Raw genomic sequence first — 7728 nt, 5'->3', positions numbered from 1 at the left:
ACTTTCGAAGCTTGCAAAAGTGAAATACATTTGCAGCTTGCTTTAATCAAAAGGACACCAGCATGTTCCTTATATACAAGAAAGAGATGGGTTCTGTGTTCATGGCCTTGAGTTGAAAATCCCTCTGTAGTTAGAAATGAGCACAACTTCTTGCTTTCCCTTTTTTATTATAACAAGCCAGCGTGATGTATTGGTCTAAGTATTGAACTATCGCTCCGGAGACCAGAGTCAAAATCGCTACTCAGCCACAGAAACCACTGGATCATCTTGGGCAAGTCACACACCCTCAGCCTCAGAGGAAGACATCATCAATCTCTCCCTGAACAAATCTTACAAAGAAACCCAGATAGGTTCACCTTAGTGTTTGCCATAATTCGGGGACAACTTGAAGGCACATAACAACAGCAACAAATATGGTATTTACTAGTTCTACTTATGTCAGTAGATCAAAACCTGCCATGGCTAACACTAGCTGTCTAACACGGACACTTTTTTGCAGGAGGCATGCCTTAGGTTACAGAAAATAACAGGGCAAGGGTGGTGGAAATAGATGCTCAAGGCTTGGGTAGAAGGAATGTAGGCAAGTCACTTTTGAGGGAAAGAAAAAAAATAGTTTGGTTCAGTTCCTATATAGGAGACAGAAGCCTGGGCTAGAAATGTCTGGAAATTTCCAGAAACTTTGAACCTATGGAAAAAAACATTCTCCCAATTTTTGGGGTTGGAAACAGGAATGTTTAGAAACATACAAAAAGTGGTATTAACATCCTTTACAAGATGGAAGCCACTTTGTTTCTTTAGGAAGATATATATTGTATACATAAAGCAAGTTAGTAATTTTTGATATAAATAGTATATTAAAAGTACAGTTTATTCAGTCAATAATTACAAGTGTTCTACAAATTTTTACTTTTTGTTACAAATAATGCTAAAAGATCTCAAACTCTAAGGATCCTCTTTGGTTCTGTCAGTTTTATTCAGAGCAGGCCAACGACAACAAAAGAAAGAGGGCCGACAGCCTTCCATTCTTACAACCTATGCTCTGTTTATGCTCAGGGCTTGAGAAGGGAGTGGAAAAAACCACATTCTTTTTGAGCCCTGTGAAAAACTATTGTAGCTGAATCAAGAGACACATATTCCAGAAAATTGTAAGGCAATTACTAAAAATGTAAATGCAATTAACTGCTTTGACAATATGAAACGCTTCACGATTTAGCGTATAAAATTACTCGTTAGTATGTTTATGAAATTCAAAATCAACAAAAGTCTTAGTTTTCTACAAGCAAAACACGAAAGAAGGAGCTGTGGCTGCACACCTTTGATCTTAGCCAAAAGACCGAGAAGTGATTTATATATATTTGAGATGGTGGCAAAATTTTATATTTTTTACCATTTTTTGTTTTATCATTTCTATTTTGTATTTGGTGCCAAATTTTAAAGATATTCTGCCATTTGGCTTTTATTTAAATATATAGAATTACAATAGCTCATAGCATTTAGCAATAAATAAAAATTCAGCTAATTCAGCTAGTTTATCACATGGAGTACAGCTTTTGTCATCTAAATAGCAATGGGAAAAAACACAACCCACACATTTTACAACAACAACAAAAGTATTATTTGGAAATTTTACCCATAATGCTGGGGTCTGGGGAGGACACCCACAACCAATGTATTTTAGAGGAATTTCTGTACGTAGGTCAAAGGAGAGATATAGTATGACCAGAGTAACTTCGGTCTAGGGATCAACCCCACAATACCAAGTCAGGATCACACAAGAGTTCCAAAGGCAGGGCTCCAATGAGAATTTAGTTTATTAAAGGGGAATATGCAACACACACACACACACACACACAATCCATGTACGCACACAAGAGCTAATGGAATCAAATATGAGAAGGTGAATAGAAGTGAGGTTTGGCTATGGGTAATACTCGCCTGACATAGATCTTGAGTCCAATCGTTGGGAAACCAGAAGAGAGATGGCCCAAATGCCACACGGAATGGGGGTTAGCTGGCGTATTGGGGGGCTTCGCTGAGTGATCTGACAGAGTGTCTGCCTGCTACCAAGCTTGGGGGGCAGAAACCCAAAGTACAATGGCTAAATTGCCTTTGAATAGTTTCTTGGGATTGGAAAGAAAACTGCAAAACTGGATTGAATGAGATAGGCGATTGGAGCAAATACCTCAGACCAAAGGGATAATTCCAGTGGGGTTGAATGGGGTTAAACCTGTGAGATGTGTGTGTGTGTGTGTGTGTGTGTGTGTGTGTGTGTAAAATACCAAAGTACCAAATCAAATTAATCAGGACAAAACAAGTGAAGCATTAATTTCCAATTTATTAATTACAATCTTGCAAGAACAGGTGTCTCAGGCAAGTAGGCACACCTGCCCCAGGTTTTACACAATATTTATAAACCATTTTCAGTTACAATTTTATCTCCATTTTCACTGGCTGATATACAAACTTTTAGAAACTCCCAATACATATGTATTTTCCGCACCTACTTCATACTACTTCATACAATGCATGTCCATTTAAATTAGTCATTATAGATTCATGGGTGTGTTAATATAACCCTTATTAGGCATGCTAGTCAGATTTTTGGTTTCGTCACCCTAGTAAAAAACATGGTGTTTCTGGCAATTACCGGTAATGAGGATGAAGCTTGTTATTTGTAGTTTCAAGTATTGGGTTTACCTCCCTCTTTCAAACTTGACCTTGAATCCAGATGCAGACAAAGAATTTATCTTTGATGCTTCTTGACTTAGTATAATTGTTACATTATTTAAAAGATGTTTTGCAAGGGTTGTGAATAATATAAAAGGTAACTATTTTTCTATCTGGGACCTAAATGTGTGTGTGGTGTGTTATTTAAAAAACCATCCCTATCTTTTATATTATGGGCCTATCTAAAATCTAAACTCTTAATTTTATTTCTACTCGCTTTATATATACCCACACGTATATATCTATTTATGAACATATATTTATTTGTTTGTTAAATCCAAATATTCATTTCTCTCAGGACTGGATGTCCCTTGTGGTCTCTTCCAACACTACGATTATTTGCTATAGACACCCTCTAGTAAAAAAGTACTTAAACACACATTTGAATAATGGGAAGGCAATGAAAGAGGAATGTTTTATTGGCCTTAATACATGGTCCACAAGGAATATGGGCCCATGAAAATCAGATTAAGATCCCCAAGTAAAAAGTTTAATTCAACACTCACAGTACATAACTATTCAATAGTCTATTATCATAATCACAAGAAATTTAAGCCCCCACCCACAGTCCTCTTGTGGAGACAGGTGCAAAATTGCCTCTTGGATTTGAGTACTGTATATGTCTACAGCATTCAAAGAGAAGCAGTGTTGTGTAAAGACTTTAATGTTGGACTGCGACTCTGGTGACCAGGATTCGAATCCCCGCTTGGTTATGGAAACCAACTGGATGACCTTGGCAAAGAGGAAGGCAAAGGAAAATCCCCTCTAAACAAATCTTGGAAAGAAAACCCTATGGTTAATTTGGCTTAGGGTCAGAAACAACTTGAAGGCACACAGTGACAATAGTATACACAGGAATTATTTTCCTCTAATACTGTAGACTAATACTGTAGCATGTATAATCTACAGACCACCACTCTCTGCAGTTCTTGGTATCTTACATGAGTAAAATCTTAAGCGTTTTGTTCATTCAGAAATAAAAAAAAATATCCAAGGTATTTTTCTTGTTTTCCACTAGAAAAACTGAAGATTTGTCTGGGCAAAGGGAAATGCGTGAGTGGAGTTGGAAAATGTTCTTCCAAAATTGTCCAGCCTCCTCTTGGCTTGCACATCTCTTGGCTTAGTCACAAATTCTTGGGACTTCTGACCTGAGAGGACATTATTACTGTAATAAAATAAAGATGACTTTTTAGATATGATTCCAATATAGTTTGTCAGATGAAACATGGGAACTATATAGATTTTTGTCTCTGTCATAAATAAGAGTAAGAATTAAGAAATAAGAATTTGGCTGTGAAAGCTCAGCCCAGTGTTGCAAGACTGAAAGATGCAGCTATTGTGTTATGTCAAATTAAATTCTGTTCAACTATATTCTGTTATGGCTGCAATATGGAAACCCTATGTTAGAGTGGGGTACAACAAAACCAGTTAAGAATACATAGGCTACTATTATCATTAGGACCTTCAAAACATGCTAATCAGGGTTTTTTTTTAAATCTTGTGACCTTTTGTGCATCTATCCATAACTAAGATTACAAACACAAATAGTTGTGATTTAACTGCATCATGGTTAACTGTAAGTTAACTATGCTTCCTCCTAACCTAGATCAGTGCGGTAAAATGTCTGGAAAGAAATGTCTGCCAGATAAACTGTTAAGAACAAACACTTTGCTTGAAAAGAGGTGACTTTTGTCATAAAACGATAAAGGGTCAGAATTTCAGAAGTGTATCAATCAAATGTATTGCCAGGATGAAGTTGTATTAACAAATACGTTTTAGATACTGCAATATAGTATCGGATGTTAAGCCAAGACATTATACTTGCATAAGAACAAACATTTAAAAAAACATATTACTATGTGAACGTGAATTATGCAGCAATATTACACACACACACACACACACACACACAATTGTTGCATTTATTTGGACAGAAAATCTATGAACTTTTTACAAGTCTATACGTTAAGCAATGAGCTGCAAGTCCAGCATGCCTAGCATGTAAGTCCTATTAAAACATTAGCAGGTACCTTTGAGCAAATACATAGAAAATTGCAAGGGTTCAATCCTACTCAGGATTTTGTTGTTGTTGTGTGCCTTCAAGTAGTTTCCAACTTGAGTTGTAGTCAAATGCTCAAACAACTAGACCACATGGTTATCTAGGGTCTAAAACACACCTCTCCATTGACGCCCCCTTGTCGTGGGGGAGAGGCTTGCGCACCCTAATGATGTTGTGAGCATGCTGGCGGTGGTATAATAGCCACCGACAGGGCCTCCCATGCCAGACAGGTCACAACCGAAGGGTCTGACCAAGAGCGCAAAAGGGCAGGATGGGCTCTCTAGTCTTATGGCCACCATCCTAGGAGAAGGAAAACTCTAATCTCAAACCTGGGCAGATGGTGATCGTCTAACCCTGTAAGGTCAATCATCTAAGAGAAGGAAACTCTAATCAAACCTACGACCTGAGGACCTCGCTGCCACCGTCCATGCTTGTCAAGGCCTCAGCAGACGAACCTCTGGTTTAAAGGGTGGGGCCAATTCTGTGCACGCTGCGCTCCACCAGAAAAATCCATTGCACAGGCTCGAAGGATACATCCAATCCCCGAAAAAGCCCTGTAGGTATAGCTGAGGGATGAAACGACAGGTGTAAAGATGCACTGGAAGCCGCAGACCCAACCCTGCATGCAGGCGGTTCAGGACTTTAGTCGCTTGAGACTGACTGGGGATGACAGTCTTGTTCGGCAGCATCCTGAATGACCAAGCAGCCTTTTTAAAGGAGAGCACTGTTTGCTCCATATGGAGAGGGGCCTAGAAAAGGTGGTCTAAAGAAAGCTCATCCCCAACAACCTGGTTGGCTAGCCGCGGTCAATGGGCATCCTCTGATGCGGTCAAACAAAGACAAAGAGACAAAGGCACACACCAGCCTCCAAAGGTGCAAATAGACTAACGCTTGCATGCTGGAACATCAGAACCATACAAGATTCTGCAGACAGTGGACGTCCTGAGCGTCATTCTGCCCTAATAGCCCATGAACTGTCACGACTTAACATCGATATCGCTGCTCTTAGTGTTGTTCGTCTCCACGAGGAAGGCAGCCTTAAAGAACACGGTGCCGGCTACACACTCTACTAGTCTGGCAAACCCAAAAACTGAAAAACATCTTTCAGGTGTAGGCTTTATGATCAAAAACTCCATTGCCTCCAAGCTCGAAACCTTGCCAACAGGACACTCTGATCGCATTATCTCCTTACGCCTCCCACATGTTGTTCTCTTCAGTATATATGCCCCAACTATGCAAGCCGACCCTGCGGAGAAAGACAAATTCTACTCAGACCTACGCCACCTTATACAAAAAGTCCCTGCAGAAGACAAAATCATTATCCTTGGTGTTTTCAATGCCAGAGTAGGAAAGAACTTCGAAGCCTGGAAACGTGTTTTAGGCAAGCATGGTGTTGGAAACTGTAATGATAACAGACGCCTCCTGCTAGAGTTTTGTGCAGAACAGCAGCTGACTATTACAAACACCATCTTTCAGCAGAAAGATAGCCTGAAAACAAACTGGATGCATCCCCAATCCAAACACTGGCATCTCATTGACTACATCCTAGTGCGCCAGAGAAATATTTGCGATGTCCGTCATACCCGAGTGATGCCCAGTGCAGAATGTCAAACAGATCATCGCCTCGTAAGATGCAAACTAAATCTTCATTTTCAGTTCAAACCTAAGAGGGGTGGCATCCTAAAGAGGAGACTCCAAGTCAACAATCTTCAACAAGCTGCCATAAGAGACAACTTCCAGGCAAATTTGCAAACAAAACTTGAAGACCATCCCGTAGACTCTTCTCCCACAGTGCTTTGGCAACATATCAAAAACAGCATCCTGCAATTTGCAGAAGAATCCTTAGGGTTCTCCCTCAAGAAAAACCAAGACGGGTTTGATGAAAACAACCAAGAGATCCAGAAGCTGTTGGCAAAGAAGAGAACTGCTCACCAGGCACACCTCGCCCAGCCATCCTGCCATGTCAGAAAAGCAGCCTTTCGCCTTGCATGTAGTCAACTCCAACAAAAACTTCGAGACATTCAGAACAAGTGGTGGATCAATTTAGCAGAAAAGACACAACGTTGTGCAGATCTGGGTGACTCCAGAGGATTTTATGAAGCTCTGAAAGCAGTGTTTGGACCTACATATCAGATCCAAAGCTCCCTATACAGTACAGATGGTCAAACACTAATCACAGATAAAGCTTCCATTCTGAACCGTTGGGCTGAACATTTCCAAAGCCTCTTTAGTGCCAACCGAGTAGTCCAAGACTCAGCTATTCAACATATGACACAACAACCGATGAAGAAGGAATTGGACATAGCTCCCACTTTGGAAGAAACCGTTAAGGCCATAAAGCAGATGAAAAACGGCAAGGCTGCCGGGATTGATGGAATTCCACCTGAAGCTTGGAAACATGGAGGTCATGTACTCCATGCTAAACTCCACGAGCTCCTTGTGAGTTGCTGGGGAAAAGGTGAACTGCCATCAGATCTCCGAGATGCAGTCATCATCACCCTGTACAAGAAAAAAGGAGCAAAATCGAATTGCTCAAACTATCAATGTACAGTGGGCCCTTGTTATACGCTGGGGTTTGGTTCCCAAATCCACCGTGTATAACAAAATCCGTGTATGCTCAAGCCCCATTCAATATAATGACATAGCAAAATGATGTCCCTTATAAAAAAAGGGAAAATCAAGGTTTGATATTTGAAATTTATACTTTTTTGAACATTTTCAAACCGTGTATGCTTGAATTCATGTATAAAAAGGACCAACTGTATAACACTGCTCTCCATTGCTGGAAAAATCCTTGCAAGGATACTGCTGAACAGATTAGTTCCTGCTATTGCAGAAGAACTTCTCCCTGAAAGCCAATGCGGCTTTAGAGCTAATAGGAGCACTACAGACATGGTATTTGCCCTTAGACAACTGCAAGAGAAATGTAGAGAGCAGAACAA

The sequence above is a fragment of the Sceloporus undulatus genome, chromosome 1 (assembly GCF_019175285.1).
Source record: "Sceloporus undulatus isolate JIND9_A2432 ecotype Alabama chromosome 1, SceUnd_v1.1, whole genome shotgun sequence".
Classification (NCBI taxonomy): Eukaryota; Metazoa; Chordata; class Lepidosauria; order Squamata; family Phrynosomatidae; genus Sceloporus; species Sceloporus undulatus.
Note: the sequence above shows the minus strand (reverse complement) of the source record.